Raw genomic sequence first — 21260 nt, forward strand, 5'->3', positions numbered from 1 at the left:
TCACAATTCTAGACTTCAAGCTCTATTACAAAGCTGTCATCATAAAGACAGTATGGTACTGGCACAAAAACAGACATATAGATCAATGGAACAGAATAGAGAGCCCAGAAATAGACCCTCAACTCTATGGTCAACTAATCTTCTACAAAGCAGGAAGGAATGTCCAAGGAAAGAAGACAGTCTCTTTAACAAATGGTGTTGGGAAAATTGGACAGCCACATGTAGAAAAATGAAACTGGACCATTTCCTTACACCACAATAGACTCAAAACGGATGAAAGACCTCAATGTGAGACAGGAGTCTATCAGAATCCTTGAGGAAAAGACAGGCAGCAACCTCTTCAACCTCAGCCCCAGCGACTTCTTCCTAGAAACATCGCTAAAGGCAAGGGAAACAATGGCAAAAATGAACCACTGGGACTCCATCAAGGTCAAAAGCTTTTGCACAGCAAACAGTGAACAAAACCAAAAGGCAACTGACAGAATGGGAGAAGATATTCGCAAATCACTTATCAGATAAAGGGCTAGTATCCAAAATCTATAAAGAACTCAAACTCAACACCCAAAGAATAAATAATCCAATCAAGAAATGGGCAGAGGAAATGAACAGACATTTCTGCAAAGAAGACATCCAGATGGCCAGCAGACACATGAAAAAATGCCCAACATCACTCAGCATCAGGGAAATACAAATCAAAACCACAATGAGATACCACCTCACACCAGTCAGAATGGCTAAAATTAAGAAGTCAGGAAATGACAGATGTGGGCGAGAATGCAGCAAAAGGGGAAGCCTCCTACACTGTTGGTGGGAATGCAAGCTGGTGCAGCACCTCTGGAAAACAACATGGAGGTTCCTCAGAAAGTGGAAAATAGAGCTACCCTATGACCCAACAATCGCACTACTAGTATCTACCCTAAAGATACAAATGTAGTTATCTGAAGGGGCATGTGCACCTGAACGTTTATAGCAGCCATGTCCACAATAGCTGAACTCTGGAAAGAACCTAGATAGTCCATCAACAGATGAATGGATAAAGAAGAGGTGGAATATATATACAATGGAATACTATGCAGCCATCAAAAGAAATAACATCTTGCCATTTGCAAGAACATGGATGGAACTAGAGGGTATTACACTGAGAGAAATAAGTCAATCAGAGAAAGACAATTATCATATGATCTCCCTGATATGAGGAATTTGAGAGGCAAAGTGGGGAGTCTGCAGGGGGAAGGAAAAAATGAAACAAGATGGGATCAGGAGGGAGACAAACCATAAGAGACTCTTAATCTCACAAAACAAACTAAGGGTCGCTGGGGGAACGGGGAGTATGGAGAGGGTGGTTGGGTTATGGACATTGGGGAGGGTATGTGATACAGTGAGTGCTGTGAAGTGTGTAAGCCTGACGACTCACAGCCTGTGCCCCTGGGGCAAATAATACATTATATGTTTAATAAAAATAATTAATTAAAAAAGTGACAAAAATTCTTGCCAAAATTCCTCGCCCTCATTGAATCTACTTTCCAGGGAAATGACGTTCTAATGGCACCTGAACATTCTATTCTTTTTCATAAACTTCAAGTTATTCTGTTTATTAGGCTTTCTAGGGGATTTTCAGGTCAGGATACACTTAAAATTCTATGCCTCTTCTGGGTATTGGTTCTCAGTTTCTTCCCCCCACTAGTTTTATACAGGCCCTCTTTAAATTCTGAGCTCCACAGACTGCTTCTGAGATGGAGGCATTTATTTCTTTCAATACCTCCCCATCTGCATACTGCTCCTGACCACAGCGGGGACAGACAAATCCACCTCTGGTCCTGGATCTTCCACTGACTGGCTGTTACTAGGGCAAATTACTCAACCTCTCACAGCCTTTCTCATCCACAAAATATGAATAATCAGGCACACTGCAGAGCACTGTTGTAAAGAGTAAATGAGCTAATATAAAATATCAATAAAGTGTCTAGCACATAGGAAACCCTCAGCATTTATATACACAAGGCCTAATGCTCTTGATTTATGTTCTCGTTCTGAGTGTCTAACAATGTCATCCAATCTCTTTCTTTCTGAAATTTTAAGTTTGTGTGCTAGCATAAATGTCACTTATCTGAGTATACCATGGATTCCTATAGCCCAGACACCCACTGTCTCACCTATAAGACTGTGGGCTCTGTGAGGATCAGGGGCTTGGTTTTCTTTCTTGTCCAAAACTAGTATAGTTGTTGGCACATAAAAAGGCATGCAAATATTAACTGAAGAACTGACTCAATTTAGGAAATATGTGACTGTGCCTGTTCTCCCATACTCTACATACTTAATGAGAAGGCATTGTCTCAATTCCCATCAATTATAAATCACTAACCACATTTTCTTGTCTGTCAGAATTAAGTAATGAAAATTCTCCTCATTGATACTCTACGTTTTGAGGGATGACACTGTCATCTTATTAGACACAGAAATAAGCTATACTCTTCTTAAAAGCTTAACACACCCTCATACTGTTTTTGTGGCTGCTATGTTACATCTGCAATAGAATTTTATGGTTTTTCACACAGTCAGGTTTGAACACAGAAATATGGGGACCATTTTGTGTACAGTATTTTTTTTATCTCTACCTGACATATGCTAAAAATCTAACAGTGATAGTATACTGAGTAAGCATGAGGCCGCATAGGCCAACTATAAATATTAACAGAATAACTCTATAGATGATAAGGCTGGGGAGTTCCTAAGTATTTAGTGAGAATCTACTGTGTGGATAGCACTCTGGTAGTTCCTATGATAATATCAAAAACGCATCTATTTGAAGGGTAAAATTCCATATTTAAACCATACAAATGACACTTGAACTATAGATTCTGTTCTTGAATTCCAGTTTCATGCCATAATCTTGGGCAATCTCTTTTAAGGTAGAATAACAAGTGGCAGGTTTTATAAAAACCTACAATCTACAATCTCTACAGTCCAACCCAAATGTAGATCTCCTTGGTTTACTTCCACTGTCCTGTGATTAAAAGAAAACACATAAACCCATCTCTCTAGAAACAATACTGCAAGCATCACTACCTGAAGGATAAACTGATAATAGAATCACCAACTGGGAACAGAGGAGCAGGGGCCTAAAAGAGACATTTATGTATCTATGTTGTCTATTTTCTCCCTCATCACATAAACGTGAGTTTCTCTTGGTGGTTGCCTATCCTGTAATTCATGTTCAGTATGTCTTCCCTGTTGACTTCCTGCTAGAGTTTCTCAAGTCCAAGCACAGAGATGCTGGACTGTTCAGGGGGCTTTGTGCATGGTCTCTCCTTAACAGCCTGGCACCAGTCTTCACTTTCAGACCTCAGGTTAACCCAAATATAATTAGGAATCCAAAATCCACCAAAAAAGTAACTTCCTTTAAAATAGTCATTGAAGAGAGAAAAGTATGTTAAAATTTTTAAAAATACACAGATCCACAACTTTTTTCTGTGGATATGATTTACAAACTATTATTTTTTAGATTGAGATTGCAAGAGCTAATGTCTATTATGTCATGACTGAATTTTATTATTTCTTTGAGTTATTTAGATGAATTATCTGTAAAGGATATCTTGTAAACATTTTCAAAATATTAAAAATTCCATGTTTGATCACCACATTGTATATTTTAAATACCTTACAATTATGTCAGCTATATCTCCATAAAACTGGGAGGAAATATATAGAACATATCCAGGACCATTAAAAAAATTCCTTGTTTGAAATACCACCCAAAGATAAAAGTAATTTCATCTACAAAATAAAATCATTGGAAGTAATCATTATTAAGTAAGTAAATGGCAAAAAGGTAACAAATGTCACATAATAATTGAATCATCCAGCACCTAGAACAACAAAATACAACTTGTGGCCCAAATATGGCTTATCTTCTGCTTTGGTAAATGAAGTTCCATTGAATGTAGACACCCCCGAGTGTACTGTCTACGGCTGCTGTCTCACTACAGAGGAAGAGATGAGTAGATGCAGCAAAGATTATATGATAATCAAAGCCAAAAATATTTACTATCTTGCCCTTTACAGAAAAAGCTTGCTACTTACTCAAAAAAGAAGACAGTGTACTTAATACTGTTGATAAAATAAAATCATAAAATATAACAAAATAAATTATTAATAATAATAAATAATAAATTAATTCTACAGTTATCCCCAAAGCCAAATGAAACTGAAGGACTATAGAATGTAGGCATAACAATCAAGTTTTATAGGTGTAAAAAAAACCTCAATAAACTCACCAATTAATAATTATAGTTGACATCTGTTGTGTTCCTACTCTGGTAACCACTGTACATATATCATTTCTAGTTGTCAAAATAACCCTCCTGGTAACTATTGGATATAACCATTTGACATATAGGGAAGTTGAAACCAAGAGAACTTTCTGAAGGCCACCCAGATCTTCCCAGCTCCAAAGCCTGCATTTTAAAGAACATAACAGGAACATCTTTTCTAAGCAATGTTAAGCAAGAATCGACATCACAAATATCTCCAACATGCTTCTGCACTAAGAAAATTTTAATATGAAAAAGTACTTCCAGAGACTTTTGATTAAAAATGGAGTAGAGTCGGGGCGCCTGGGTGGCTCAGTGGGTTAAAGCCTCTGCCTTCAGCTCAGGTCATGATCCCGGGGTCCTGGGATCGAGCCCTGCATTGGGCTCTCCTCTCTCTCTGCCTGCCTCTCTGCCTATCTGTGATCTCCGTCTGTCAAATAAATAAATAAAATCTTAAAAAAAATGGAGTAGAGTCATTTCTGCTCCACTCTCTTCTTTGAAACCAGTTGAAAAATGAGACACAGAGTGAAATACAATAAAAAGAAATAAGACACAACTCCACACCATAATTAATTTAAAAAGGCACTAAATGCAATGAAACTGAATTTATGTCTGGATAGAACATTAAAAGTGGACACAAGAAGTTGTTATCAAATAGTCCATGATTTATTTATCTGTTAATCTGCTCAATTTGTTTTTCTTCAAGCTAAGTCTTTGCAGAGATGGGGCTCATTTTCCCCATGATCTAATCAACTGAGTTCTTCAGTCTATACAGTTTGTTTAGACTGTCAGGAATGACATTAAAACACCACAAGAAATAAACCAGCTGATCTTATCAGTTTGTCATAATTCACTTCCATATTCAGCTCTTCCTAACTTTTCTCTCTCCTTAAACCCTCAGTTTTTGGTCCTTTCAGCAGATGATCTTGCCTCTTACTTTGCTTTGTATAAAACAAGACCAGTTGGAAGAAACAACTGCTTTCGTGGTATTAAAATTGTTATTATTATATGAAAATCACTAGGTTGCCATGTGTTCAATGCCCTAGTCAAATAGCCACTTGCTGCTCTTCTGTTTTTTATACTAGCAGTATTTTACTGAAGTAAAATTTATGTGTAGTGAAATGCACAAATGTTCCATGAAATTTGATGAATATGTACACTCATGTAATCATCATCCAGATAAAGATCTAGAATAATTCCACCACATTAGGATGTTCTCTCATGCCCCCTTCTCAGGCAATTTACTCCCATGCCTTGAGGCAAAAAGGACTCTAATTTCTACCATCATAGATTCATTTTGTCTGCTAGAACTTCATTAGAACAGATCATTCAATGTGTACTCTTTTGTCTGGCTTATTTAGCTCAACGTGTTAATGAGGTTCATCCATAAACAGTCCACATGTTCATGTTGCATGTATCAGCAGCTCATTTATTTTTATTATACAGATAAAACATAAATTGTTTATCCATTCTCCTTTTGTGAGAATTTGGCTTATTATTAATAAAGCTAACATGAATATTCCTGTGGGTTTTTTGTGAACATATGCATTCATTTTTCTTGGGTAAATACCTAGAAGTGGGATTGTTGGGTGAGGAAGGAGGTATTTGTTTAACTTTATCAGAAAATGGTTGCCAAAGTGATTCATATAATTGCTGTTCTTTCAACATATCACATCCAACTTTCTCAGTTCTTAACTTATTGGTATATAGCTATTGATAATAATTTCTGATGATTGTTTCTATTTCCTTGGTGTTAGTCATGATCTCTCCCCTTTCATTCATAATTTTATTAATTTGGGTCATTTCTCTTTTCATTTGGATTAGTCTGGCCAGTAGTTCATTTATCTTATTAATTCTTTCAAAGAACCAGCTTCTATTTTCATTGATGTATTCTACTGTATCTATGGTTTCTAATTCATTGATCTCTGCTCTAATAAGTATTTCCCTTCTCATGCATGGGGTAGGCTTAATTTGCTGATCTTTAAGGTGTAAAGAGAGTTTGTGTATTTAGGATTTTTCCATCTTTTTGAGTGAGGCTTGGATGGCTATGTATTTCCCCCTTAGACTGCCTTTGCCTTATCCTATAGGTTTTGGACCAATGTATCTTCATTCTCATTGGTTTGTATGAATTAAGTTCTTCTTTGATATCCTGGTAGATCCAAACATTCTTGAGCAGGATGGTCTTTAGCTTCCAAGTGTTTGAATTTCTTCCAAACTTCTGCTTGTGATTGAGTTCCAGTTTCAGAGCATTGTGGTCTGAGAATATGCAGGGAATAATCTCAGTCTTTTGGTATTGCTTCATTCAAGGCCCTTGTTTCTTTGTTGATTTTCTGCTTAATTGATCTGTCTGTTGCTGTGAGTGGGGTGTTAAGGTCTACTACAATTAATGTATTATTATCAATATGTCTATTTTGGTTAACAGTAGGCTTATGTAGTTGGCTACTCCCATGTTGGAGGCATACATATTTACAATTGTTAGATCTTCTTGCTGGATAGACACTTTAAGAATGATATAGTGTCCTTCTGTATCTTTAACTACAGTCTTTAGCTTAAAATCTAAATGATCTGATATGAGGATTGCTACCCCAGCTTTCTTTTGATGTCCGTTGGCATGAAAGATGGTTCCCCATCCCTTCACTTTCAGTCTGGATGTATCTTTTGGTTAAAAATGAGACTCTTGCAGAAAGCAAAAGACCTGTCTTTTTATCCAGTCTGCAACCCTGTGCCATTTTATAGGAGCATTTAGGCCATTCACATTGAGAGTGATTATTGACAGATAAGATTTTACTGTCATCATGTTGCCTGTGAAGTCCTTGTTTCTATGGATTGTCTCTGTATATCTCTGTTCTATATCTCTCTCAGGGTCCTTCTCCTTTTATAGAACCCCCTTAATATTTCTTGCAAGGCCTGCTTAATGGTCACATATTCTTTCAGTCTCTGCCAGTCCTGAAAGCTTCTTATTTCTACATCTATTCTGAATGACAGCCTTGCCAGATAAAGAATTCTTAGCTGCATGTTCTTCTCATTTAGTACCCTGAATATGTCTTGCCAGCACTTTCTGGCTTGCCAGGTCTCTGTGGACAGGGCTGATGTTATTCTGATGTTCCTCCATCTGTATGTGAGGAAACTCTTCCCACTAGCTGCCCTTAAAATGGTTTCCTTGGTTCTAAGATTCACGAATTTCACTACCACATGCCAAGGGGTCTGTCTACCCTCATTGATCTTGGGGCAGAGGGAACGTCCTCTCTGTCTCTAGAACACAATTACTTGTTTCATTCCCCAGATTAGGGAAATTCTCAGCTAGGATTTGGTCAGCTCTATCTTCTAGTTCTCTCTCTCTCTCCACCCCCTCTTGGGATCCCTGACATTGGAACATTTCATGGTATCACTTATTTCTCTAATTCTGTTTTCATGGATTCTGAGCTGTTTGTTCCAGTCCTCCTCCTGATCCTTCTATCAGTTTGTCTTCTAGATCACTAATTCTTCTATCTTCTCCCTCATTTACCCTGTCAGATTATCTAGATTAGATTGGATCTCATCGATAGCATTTTTAAGTTCTGCCAGATCTGCTCTCACTTCTGCCTTAACAAATCTATGTTGCCATTAATAGTTTTCTCCAGGCTGACTATTGTCTTCATAACTGTTACCCTGAAGTCTATCTCTGACATCTTGCTTAGATCTGTATCCATTAGACTTGCTGGAGAGGCCATTGTCTCTGGGTCTTTTCTTTGTTGGGAATTCCTCTTCCTTGTCATTCTGTTGTCATTGAAGGCGTATATAGCTGAAAACATCAACCACTATCCAGGCAAGATCCACCCTGGGAAGTTATGAAGCAATCAGAAGTCAGCACCAGAAATGAAAGAAAGAAAGAAAAAAACAGCCAAAATGAGCCCAAAGAGTAAGATTTATAAAGTACAAAAACAAAAACAAACAGAAAAACCAACAAAAGAAAAAGAAAACACACACACACACACACACACACACACACACACACAAAATAAAAGGGGTGGGGAGGTGACAAGAAGGTGGTTATAATCTCTCCATGTTGGCAAGGAAGGGTATTTCAGTTCTTCCTGGGTTTATCTTGTTATCTTTGTTAGAGGACTCAACTTTCTAGAGATACAGGGAAATGAAAACTGGTGTGTGTGTGTGTGTGTGTGTGTGTGTGTGTGTGTGTGTGTGTTATTGAATTGGGAAAAAAGGACTACATTGAAGCTTAGATCTATATCTATATATATATATATAAAGAATAGGAAAAAAGTATGTGTATGAAAAGGCTCAAGTTAAAAAGTTACTATGGAATATGCTGTATTAAACATCTAGTTGAAATGGTAAGTAGGTTAAAAAAAAATAAAAGAACAAGAATCATGAGGAAGAATTAAAAAAACAAAAAGACAAAAAAGAGAGAGAGAAAAGTTGTATCTAAGAAATATACAGGCTGTGAGGCAATACCAGAAGCTGAATATACTGTTTTCCCCTGGTGTTGGGGTTTTATAGTTCTAAGGGGACCCCGTGGTTGTTGTCCTCTTGTTCCTTCAGCTTGTCTTCTGAGGGAGGGACCTGCCGTGTTGTTTTTCAGTCAGTCCTGCTTGGGTGGAGTTGCCCTGCCTGCTCTCAGGGGCTGGGCTCTGTGGAAACCGGTTTTTCCCGCTTTTGTTTTCTGGCGGCTTTTTGCCTTTTCAGAGGCTCAGAACAGAATAAACTGTCTGCATGCAGACCTCTGCCCCAGAGAGAAGCCACAGTCTACTCGTCTCTGAATCCTCAAGAACACACAGACCTTCGTCTGCAAAACCCGTTGAACGCTGTAACCTCCCACTGGCGGCGCACACCCACAGCCACCGTCTCAGGGGTCGCCGGCAGCCCACTTGTCTCTGTACCCCGTGTCACTAAAATCACAAGCAATACTGGTCCCGGCAAGCCCGGTCCCAGCGGCTGTTGTTCAGGGGACCACTGACTTGAGTCCGTGCTGGGTCCCCTCAGCCTCAGGGGCAGCGGAGGCAGCAGAGGTGGCTGTGGGTGGTGGCAGCAGCCGCCAGGCCCAGGGACAGCTGCACTGGGCCCTCAGGTGTGGGCGGGCAGTGGCTGCAGTGGGTCCTGGGATGGTGGGCTTAGGTCTGCACCTGCGGCCACCCAGTCCCAACAATCATCCCTTAAGTCCGTTTGTTCTGTTTGACTGCTGTTATCAGTCCCTTCCCATCTCACAGCCACCTGTCTCCAAGCTACTGCTGGTCCCCAAGCGCAGTGCACTTTTACACTGGGGTGGTATTACTTTCCAATGGGTCACTTCTGGTGGCTCACTCCCCCTTCTGTTTATCCTCTGATATCTGTCCGGCATTTCCAACCCTCTGGACCTCTCTACTGATGACCCTCTCTCCACACAGAGATCCAGAATTGTATCATCTTACCTTTCAGGCTGATTTCATGGGTGTTCACTGTGCTCTGGTAGATATGCAGCTTAATTCAGGGGACCGGTTGAAAGAGGGTCCCGTACTCCTCTGCCGTCTAGCCCTTCCTCTCCTGACTTTCTCAGTTCTGCATCCTGATGCATCCTCCTCTCAATTCCTGGAATGCTCTTTCCGCACTTGTGTGATGAATCCCACCAGCCTGTTGGGTACAATTCATTGGTGTCATCTTCCATGAAGTTTTTCTACTTCAGCTCTTATTCTCAACAGCCCATATTCATTTTTCTCTGCTCGAATCTCTCTTAGCATGCTTTGTTTCTTCTCCTGGGGCCTTTTTTCACTCAGCTTTTTCTATATTACATCTTATGAAAGCAAGATTACACTGTACACTGTTGCCCTCAGGCCTCACTCATAGACAATGCTAATCATACAGCAAGTACAGACTAAAGATTTGTTAAATGAATAAATGATTATTTTAATCTATTTTTTATCTTTTTCCTAAGATATAAACTCCTTGATGGCAGTTTCTGTAATACCCAGAATTCCCTGCACTAAGATAATTGAATAAATATCTGATACATGTTTATAAAAATTTGTCAAAAATACAAGGAAATTATAATGAAATTAGACTTAGCAGATACACAAATAATCAGTGGATTTAAATTTTTTTTAAGATTTTATTTATTTATTTGACAGACAGAGATCACAAGTAGGCAGAGAGACCCACAGAGAGAAAGGAAGGGAAGCAGGCTCCCTGCTGAGCAGAGAGCCCGATGTGATGCGATTCGGGGCTCAATCCCAGGACCCTGGGATCATGACCTGAGCCGAAGGCAGAGGCTTTAACCCACTGGGCCACCCAGGCACCCCAGTGGATTTAAATATCACATGGTTCTAATAATCTGAGTTTCTCATTTGATTGAAAATCTACCTTTTGTTGTGATACAAGGTGAAAGTGGAAAGCATATAAACGCTCTTCCCCAAATCTTTATTTCAAATTGGAACTAATTTCACATAGTGTTTTCATAATACATATGAATGCAAATGTATTCATAAAGATCCTTAAATATTAATCAAGGGCATTTAAGTATTTGGTTGTTCCAAATGATCCCCATTTGATAGGAAATTTAATTTTTTGAAAAGGCTGTTGTATTACAACTCAATTATTTCTGAGGATATAGTTATATTAATGTTTTAATTGCCAGGCATTGTATTAAATGACAATAATTGTATTTAATTTTGCCAGGCATTGTATTAAATGACAATAATAAAATTAATGTATAATTGAGTTAAAGCTTCTAGCTTTTAAAATAAATATATCTTTCAAGAGAATCTTATAGGATTATTTAAACTCATAAAGTCAGTACTTATTTTAGAAGGAAGAAGAAAAAAATAAAATCTCTGAAGTGTTGCTGCTTTATCTAGAATATCCATTCACCTCCTGAACTCAGGAGGATACTTCAGGATTCTGCTAGATAAAGCTGGTTATTAGATAGCTTCTGATATTTTATCTTCTATTCCAACACTTAGCTCTTAAGAGAAATGTCATAACACAAATGCATTTTATTGTCAGTGGAAATTTGAAAGGAACTGTGGACATGACATTGAATTCCAATATTTTATTTAACTAGTCTAGGAGAAGAATTTTCAAGCAGCAGGGATAGAAAAAGGAAAAAATAGAAAATTTTTAAAAAGCAATACATAGCAACTTTTTTTGATAGGAGAAAGATGCAAAACATAGACAACTAAACCTTAAATAAATTGTTTTCACAAAAATAATTTTTTTCTTTTTTTTTTAAAGATTTTTTATTTATTTATTTGACAGAGAGAGATCACAAGCAGGCAGAGAGGCAGGCAGAGAGAGAGGAGGAAGCAGGCTCTCCGCTGAGCAGAGAGCCCGATGCGGGACTCGATCCCAGGACTCCGAGATCATGACCTGAGCCGAAGGCAGCGGCTTAACCCACTGAGCCACCCAGGTGCCCCACAAAAATAATTTCTTAAAAAATTGAAAAGACTTGTTTACTTAAGGTTGCCTAGAGCAGGTGTGTGCTTGATCTGATGCTTCAAAAAGTTTGTTTTCAGCATTCAAACCAGGGGTTTCCAACCTTTTTCTGTAAAGGACCAGAGACTAAGCCACAGAAGATATGCAAGCAAGTGGACATAGCTGTGTGTCCCTAAAACTCAACTTAAAAAAACAGGTAGCAGGTTGATTTGGTCTATGGTCTATAGTTTCCTGACCCCTGATTTACACAATACAAAAAAAGTAAAATCCAACAGGTTTTTTCTTCTCCAGTTTAAAACAAATTCTCTTCACCTCAGCATGGTACAACTTCTTAATGATGAACAAGGTCCAAAGAAACATCATTTGAGAGAGATTATTTTATATGATCCTTTTTATCACCACACCCCAGGTCATTCTAAAATCCTAACACAAAGCAAGTTCTGTGACCTGCCTTTCCAAGGAGAAGTTAGCAGTTCACCATCACTTAGTTTAAGACTCTGTTGGAAATTTCCAACCACCTGATTGGGTTTCTTCAGCATCCAAATGATAAATACAATAGTTCATTTTTTGTATGAGTATATCGCCACCTTCTAGATAAGTGAAATATATGTTTTATACACACACACACACACACACACACACACACAAGATTCTACTCAAAATAATTAACAACAATCAACCAAAAGGCCTCGGGTGTCAGAGAAGACTCCTAGAGTCTTCCTGTTGTATCAGCCATTAGCCCTTTAGTTGCCTGATCATGTGGAGGTCCAGGAGACCCTGGAGCAGTGTTGGGAATGGACAGGGTTTGTGGGGGGTGGGGGTGCGGACATGCATGGGACTCAGGGGAGCAGCTGTTTACTAGAATTTCACTATAAGTGTATGCCAACTGCATATTACTTGCAAATATGATTATTTTGAGCTGCCAGTGGGCAATGGTGCCAACAAAGTACATCTCACAGAACAACATACCTCTCCAAATTGGAGCCATGTTTGAATATTCAACTCCTACCTCTAATCGATCACAGGTCTTATCATTTTTTCAGTTCAGCTAGTTGTATTTAGTGGCTCCCTGTTTCATATTAGTTTTAGCTTCCCAATTGGATTGTAATATACTCGAGGGCAGGCACCCCCACAGTGCTTAAATCAGTGCCAAGCAAACGAACTTCAAAACTTTGGGTCAGTAGATTGAAAAAAATATATAGAACTGTTTTATAAATATATCTATACCTCCTTGGTAATTTACAAGGAATGTAACAGTTATCAGCTGTCTGTATTGACATTTTTATCTTCATTGACACTATTTTATTAAAAAATACAGCTATATAGCTAAGGACAAAAAATATTTTTCATGAAAATAAAGAATTCCTGTTTTATTTTTAAGTAAACTCTTTTAACTCAACAAATTCCTCAAAGATCACTTCACCTCATTTGATCTTTTAATAATTCCCATTACTCTACATCTTAACTAAAATGGCTCTACCAGGGAGAAAGAAGTGTTCCATGGTATATTTTTAAATGCAATGAAGGACTTCCAATTTCAGCTCCAACATGGAGACCTTCACTTCTGTCTTCACAACAAGAAAAAGGCAAAACGCAGATCAATGACTTCTCTTAAATCAACTGCAGAAATGAGGTCACAGGGAAATAATCATCCTGAAATTTGATGAGACAGGCAAATATAGAGAATAACAGTCAACATCAGCTTACCTGGAGCAAAAGCCACTGGAGCCATAGGCTGATAAGAAGTCTTGATAGGTAATTTAGACCAACTGCTTGAGGCAGAGTGTGGATTAGCTTTACAAGTGATAAACTTCTGGGGGCCCAGTGTTTTGTGGGTTTTACTTCCAGGAACGCCACAGTTTCTCACAGTGAAAATCTGAGGGGGAAATGCCATATTATTTCAGGCAGAGGAAGGGGGAGAGTAACCATTTTTAATAAATCCAGAACATTTTACATAGCAAAGGCTTGCTGTTCAAGAGAAACTACTTTATCAGAGCCTTATCTATCTGGGAGTCTTATTTTCTTTTTACCTAAGGGGAGGGGGTGAAAGGCAAAGAACCCCTATAATGGCCAGAGCCCAAGGACTCAGGTACACTAAAAGACTGTGATTTAGTTATAGGATTATGAAACATTCCTCCTCCTACCCACTTTATCACTACTTCAGCAGGGCTCCAATATAGTAACAGTGAATTTCAACTGATTGGGTTACAAGACAGACTATCTGAGAAGGATTTCTTGGGGAAACCCAAAGACAAGAGAGAGGGAAAACCACAGGACACTAGAAACTACAGCTATAGAAAACCTTAAACATACTCCAGCTCCTAGCCAGGTTAACATAGAACTCCATGTGTGAGTCCTGTTTACCACAGTTTCTGCTACCTGACACACCAAGTCTGGCTTTCATCAAAAATTACAAGACATGTTAAAGGTCTAGAAAAAATAAACAATCTGAAGAGACAAAACGAGCATCAGAACAAGATTCAAATATGGCACAGATTTTAGAATAATCAGCAGTGTAACTTGCCATGATTAATATGTTAAGTATCCAGTGGAAAAAAGTAAACAACATGCAAGAACAGATGGGGAATGTAGCTGAGAGATGGAAACTCTAAGAAAGAATCCAAAGCAAATGCTGGCAGTCACAAACACTGTACCAGAAATGAAGAATATCTTTGATGGGCTTATCAGTAAACTGGACATGGCCAAGGAAAGAATAAGTGAACTTGAAGATATGTTTATAAAAACTTCTGTTGTTTAATAGAAACTTCTTATTCAGTTACAGTAGAACTGAAACACAAAGAAAAAGTATTTTTAAAAAGAATAGAATATTCAAATAGTGTGGGACAATTAGAAAATTATAACATATGTGTAATGGGAACACCATAAGGAAAAGAAAAAGAAAATGGATCAGAAGATATATTTAAAGTAATAATAGCTGATATTTTCCCAAAATTAATGACATACACCAAACCACAGAACCAGGAAGTTTTGAGAATAGCAAGCAGGATAAAAGACAAAAATTCTACATGTAAGCATATAATATTCCAACTGCAGAAAACCAAAGCAAAAAGATAACCTTGAAAGAAACCAGTAAAACAAAATTCCTTATCTATGGAAGTATACAAATGGGAACTACAACAGACTTCTCCTTAGAAATCATGCAAGCAAGAAATAAACAGAATGAAATACTTAAAGTGGTAAAAGAAGAAAACCACCAAACTAGAATTTTATCAGGAAAAGTGAATGATAATATGAATCAAAAACATAATGAGGTATCACATCACAACAATTAGAATGGCTAGCACCAAAAAGACAAGAAATAACAAGTGTTGGGGAGGAGGTAGGGAGAAGAGAACATTCATGCACTGCTGGTGGAAATGTAAATTGGTACAGCCTTTGTGGCAGTCAGTGTGGAGTTTCCCCCAAAAATAAAAATACAACTAGAATATGATCCAGCAATTCCACTTTCTAAAGAAAACAAAAACACATACTCAAAAAGATACATGTATTCCCATGTTCACTGCAGCATTATTTACAATAGCCAAGATATATACAATGGTCTATTATTCAACCATAAAAAAAAAAAAAAGAAAGAAATCTTACCATTTGCAACGGCATGGATGGAGCTTGAGGGCATTATGTTAAGTGAAATAAGTCAGAGAGAGAAAGACAAATACCATATGATCATTCTTATATGTGGATTAAAAAAAACAAGTTTATAGATAGAGAGGACAGACTGGTACTTGCTGAAGTAGGTGGTCAGGGGTGTACAATCTGGATGAAGGTGATCAAAAGGTCAAACTTCCATTTATACAATAAGTAAGTAATAGGGATGCAATGTACAGCATGGCAACTATAGTTAATAGGACATGGCATATTTAAAAGTTTCTGAGAGACTAAAATCTCAAAATTTTTCATAACAAAAAATGTTTTCATCATTAGAAAAAATAAATCTGATAACCAAGTATGGTGAGGATGTTAGCTCAGAAAAAAAAAGTGAAAGGTAATTAATTAGACTATATCAGAAAAACAAAAACTGGACTTGTTGCCAATAGGCCTATTAAAGAAATATTAAAAGAAATTCTTCAGAGGAAAAGTAAAGGATATAGGTCAGAAACTGAAATCAACATAAAGAAAGGAAGTGTTTTAGAGAAGGAATAAGTGAAGATTGCTTTCGAGTTTGAGCAATTACTAATGAATAAAGCTGCTATAAACATCCATGTGCAGATTTTCATGTGAAAATGCTTTTGACTTCTCTGGGTAAATAACAAGGAGCATGACAGCTGGACCGTTGATAAGGGTATGTTTAGTTTTGTAAGAAACCATCAAACTCTTTTCCAAAGTGGCTGTACTATTTTTGCCTCCACACCAGTATGTTAGGCTCCAGAAAAACAGTCCCTCTTGATAGCAAGATTTATTAAGAAGAAAAAAGTGCATGTTTCAAAATGATTACTTTCCCCCTCCCTCTGAAGGAGAATGGGATTTTTTTCTCCAGTCATTACTGAGAGACCCTGGTTGGGCTCCAGGAAGTAAAATTTACAAAAATGTGGGGTCTTCCTAAGACTGGAGTTTTTAATTCTCAGACTTGTCCACACTGAGCCTCCAGGAACTCATCCCAGTTCAGATTTTCCTATTCCAGCACTGGTTCCCCAGGAAGTTACTGCTCATGGGTTTACCCTTCAATGACTGTGACTATCTTTGTCTACCTGTCTGCCTCTCCAATATGGGGGGCAGTGGTTTGCCCTGTGACCTTAATTCTCTGACAGATATAAGAAGTGAGTTTATTCAGACTCTCACTCGTAAGGATAGAGGGATGACTTCCAAAACCTTACACAGCAGACTAGAAACCAGTGTGAGAGGAAAACAGTGCTGGACACTTGTTCAAGGAAGCCACAGAGATTATATTCAGACTATTTTAGTAGAGAAGAGTCTGGTAGAAACTGAGCTCAGCTCTAAGGCAAAGGTGACTAAGGGAATAAGAAAGGGACTGACTGTACAGAAATGAAAAGCAGGGAACAAAAGAGGGCTTGAGGGACAAGGGGTAAATGGAAAATTAGAGAAGGAGGGGAAAGGGAGAATTACTGAAAATGGTTTGGCAAAGTGGGTTTGGACAACAAACACTTTGTGGTTTGGCAGCATTACGTTTTCTTGAACAAAACTCAGCATGGGAGCCGGGGTTACCATGAGAACATAGTCTAGAGCCGGTGGAAGCCAGGCTAAAATTTGGTCAAATCTCTTAATACAGTGTTGGGGCAAGTCCTTTTTGCTGCGGAAGGGTTCATAGTTCACACCAGCTGTCCCTTCTTTTATATATTTGACCAAAACTCTAAAACTATTAAGTATGCAATGACTTTATAGCTGTTTAACTGGCACATTCAATAAAACTTTGTAAGCCTCAAGAAAATAAACTTTTAAGGTATTATAGCCTAGGGGCACCTGGGGGGTTCAGTCAGTTAAGTGTCTGCCTTTGACTTAGGTCATGATCCCAGGGTCCTGGGATCGGACCCCCACAGCAGGCTCCCTGTTGAGTGGGGAGTCTGTTTCTCTCTCTCTCTCTCTCTCTCTGTCCCTACCCCCTGCTCATGTTCTCCCTCTCTCTCAAAAAAATAAAATCTTGAAAAAAAAATAAAGTATTATAGCCTAACGGATCTATTAAATAGTAACCAGACATGTATGTAACTTATGAGTTTTATCTAGACTCTCCTCTCTAGGACATTGTTTATCTATCAATACTTTATCCTTTGTAATAGCTCTTTTTGTCTTTCTACTGGTTTCCTTTTTAAAAGTTAAATTAACCTTTGGCGTGGAGTAGCAAAACTATGTGTTTGAGAAATTTGTTTTAACAAGTATCTAATCTTTTCATATCTATTCCACCAATGATTTGAAGACCTACCTCGGTTTTAGCTGCCTTTGGAAGAGAAAGAGAAACTCAATTTTTCTTTGAAACATTTCAGAAAATTTTACTGCCTTACCCTGGCTTTGTTAATATGAATGACTCATAAAGGTTATATATTGACTGCTCCATAAAGATTTAACTAAGACAATAATATGAACATAATCTAAATTAAAGACAGGAAGTTCACAGTTCATTCAGTTTGCCAGCGTGTGTCTACAATACTTCCTTGAAAAGACACAGGGCCAAGGGGCACCTGCGTGGCTCAGTCAGTTAAGCATGTTCCTTCAGCTCAGGTCATGATCCCAGGGTCTGGGACTGAGCCCTATGTCAGGCTCTCTCTGCTCAGTGGGGAGTCGTCTGCATCTCCCTCTCCCCCCGCTTGTGCTCTTTATCAATCTCTCTCTCTCTCTCTCAAATAAATAAATAAAATCTTAAGGAAAGAAGTAAAGAAATAAAAAAAGAGAAAGAGAAAGAAAGAAGGAAAGGAAGAGAGAAAAAGAAAAGAAGAGCCAAGCCAAGCCACAGGGCCAGATGCATTCGAGAAGTCAGAATTTTAATACCGCATATATACTATTTATAACACCCACAATAGAGTCTAGAAAAGAACCACAGAACAAAATTCATTTTACTGCAAATTATCTGAATATTCACATAAAGTGTGGCAAATAAAAACACATCTAACCTTATGTCAGTTCAGGTCAGGTTTTATATCCAAATGCATTTTGGTGCCAAACTTATTTTAAAAACTTTCATTTTACAGAGAATTTTAGAATTCAGAATTGCGTATGAGGAGCTGTGAATTTTCACTGCCATGTGCTTTTTCCTTACTAACGTGAAGTCTTTTGAAATGAATTAAAACCAGTGTAAAACTGATACAGACAAATGGGATTTGGGCTGTTACGCCTAATAACTTACTTATAACAAGACAGACTTAGGGGCACCTGGGTGGCTCAGTGGGTTAAAGCCTCTGCCTTCGGCTCAGGTCATGATCCCAGGGTCCTGGGATTGAGCCCCGCATTGGGCTCTCTGCTCAGCAGGGAGCCTGCTTCCCTTCCTCTCTCTCTGCCTGCATCTCTGTCTACTTGTAATCTCTGTCAAATAAATAAATAAAATCTTAAAAAAAAAAAAGAAAGAAAAAAAACCAAGACAGACTTAGAACAACTTTTCCCCCAAAATTAACTGTGATTGGTGAATGTGTCTAATACTTGATAGCATCATTCCCGTTGGGAGATAATGTGGTATATTGATACACACTGGGTTTTTTTATTATTAGACTTCCTTCAAGTGAAATACTTTGTTTTAGTCTCTGTTGTAATTGTCTGCATGCTCGCGCGTGACAATGTCTGGTTCCTGTGCTCCCTCAAGCAGGTGGTCTGTCAAGTTCCTTCTTGGCAAGCTCCCTCCTGGGCTGATATTTTGACAAGCGTCTAATATGCTAGAACTTTCAAAATCCATTTTTTATTTGGTGAAGGAGTTAGCGTGACCACAGGTTTTATGTGTCCCCTCGGCCCCTCCCCCACACATTCCTTCTGGAGGTTTCCTGTGACAGGCAGTTTGAAGAGTATTGTGTTAAGAGACAGTTCTCCTCTCAGCTCCTCAAATGTTACTTTAAAATTGGTTTGAGTGTACTTTCTCTTCAGTTTTTCTTCCAATAAAAGACTTCCTTCCCAATCAAGCCTTATCCATGCATTTATCATTGTCAGGAAAGATGAATGGCAATATTATCACCCAGAGGAATAATAAACTCAATGTTTTAATACTTTCTGATTCATGTTCTATTATTGTTCATGAAAGCTTTAAGACTGTCAATGAGAGTCAGCAGTAAAATTCTGCCTTGGTTCAAATTCTGGATTTTCTCACTAATAGATGACCTTGAACAAGCTATATTACTGCTCTCTGTTCTTAGGGTTTCCTGTATGTCACAGGCTGAGTGTGAGGATTAAATTAATTAATGCTTAAAAAGTACTCAGAATAGAGCCTGCAGATAGTAAGCACTCAAAAAATGCTTATTATTATTAAAATGTATCTGGAACTGCCAAGAAAGCTCTATTATGTATATAAAGCTTTAAAAATATATAAAATATACAAATAAAAAACACATCTCAGAACATATAACCTCTGAAATAGCAACTCTCTGACTCCATCTTCTCTTATGGTATTATAAATTCATCTGTGATTCCAATAGTGATAGAAGTCATAAATTACTCCTCTGTGCATATACCCAATGCTCAGCAATTTTTTCCTGAATCTAAAATAGAATGACTCAAAAGGTAATTCTGCCTCTGTCCCTGAAATGGCCTTCTCTTTTGGAGCTTCAAGGTTAATCTTAACCATCCTTTTAGACTAAAGTTGACATATCTCCTAAGAAGCCTTCATAGATTCTCTTTCCTACCTTTAATGTGTATCTCTCTATGATTATTCTTCTATATTGTTTAGTAATTCTCTATATTTCTCTCTCTTCTCCAATTTCCTAAGAGCAAGGAGAGATTTATTAATCTTTGTCTTCTTAATAATTCTTATAATGCTCAGTACAGCACTCTAAGATGGGATAAATGATATAGGATGGTTTAATCAAGGAACTAACTGAGTGAGTGAATGAAGCAAACCAAGGTTATATCAAGGCAAAAATATCAACAATTTCTCACCATATTGGTCTCATTTCACGTACATTGCATATCTCACTTGAAAATGTTTTAAAATCACTGAGAGAGCATTTAGAATTCAAGGAATTGTGTCTGATCAGCAACAAATTAGTTCAAACTGCCTCATTTTACTTATCTTTAAATTCTACTGAAATCTTCCTTTTCTCAAAGAAGAGTACTTTATAAATTACAAATAGCTTTTCTCCAATGTGGCAACAAATCTATTGGTCTTATTGGCAAACATTATAGGAAAAAAATATCACGGGAAATGCACCTAGAAATTTCATTAAGAAATTCCAAGAAGGGGCACCTGGGTGGCTCAGTGGGTTAAGCCGCTGCCTTCGGCTCAGGTCATGATCCCAGGTCCTGGGTTCGAGCCCCACATCGGGCTTTCTGCTCAGCAGGGAGCCTGCTTCCTCCTCTCTCTCTGCCTGCCTCTCTGCTTACTTGTGATTTCTCTCTGTCAAATAAATAAATAAAAAATCTTAAAAAAAAAAAAGAAATTCCAAGAAGCTGGTGCCTGGGTGGCTCAGTCAGTTAACCATCTGCCTTTGGCTCTGGTCATGATCCCAGGGTCCGGGATTGAGCCCCATGTCAGGATCTCTGCTCAGCAGGAAGGTTCTCCCTCTCCCTCTGCCTGTCCCTCTCTGTGTGTCAAATAAATAAATACAATCTTAAAAAAAAATTCCAATAAGGCAGAATAATAAGAAAGCATGGCATCTACCTATTTTTTGGCTAAAAATTGACTTTCTAATTATGTAATATCCCCTTACCTTAATCTGAACTATTTGTTTTTAGTCATCTAACAAATTCTTAATCAGCTCCCACCTTATCCTCCATTCTAGCTCTAACTTCATTTGGCCATTTCTCCCAATATCCCTTGTCTTAATTGCTGAATTCTCTTAGGAGAGTGGTTTACAACTTCGGCTGTACATCTGGAATCACCTGGGAGCTTAAAAACCAAATGCTGCTGGGACCAACTCCCCAGAGATTTTGGTGTCAATTAGGCCC

The sequence above is a fragment of the Lutra lutra genome, chromosome 15 (assembly GCF_902655055.1).
Source record: "Lutra lutra chromosome 15, mLutLut1.2, whole genome shotgun sequence".
Lineage (NCBI taxonomy): Eukaryota > Metazoa > Chordata > Mammalia > Carnivora > Mustelidae > Lutra > Lutra lutra.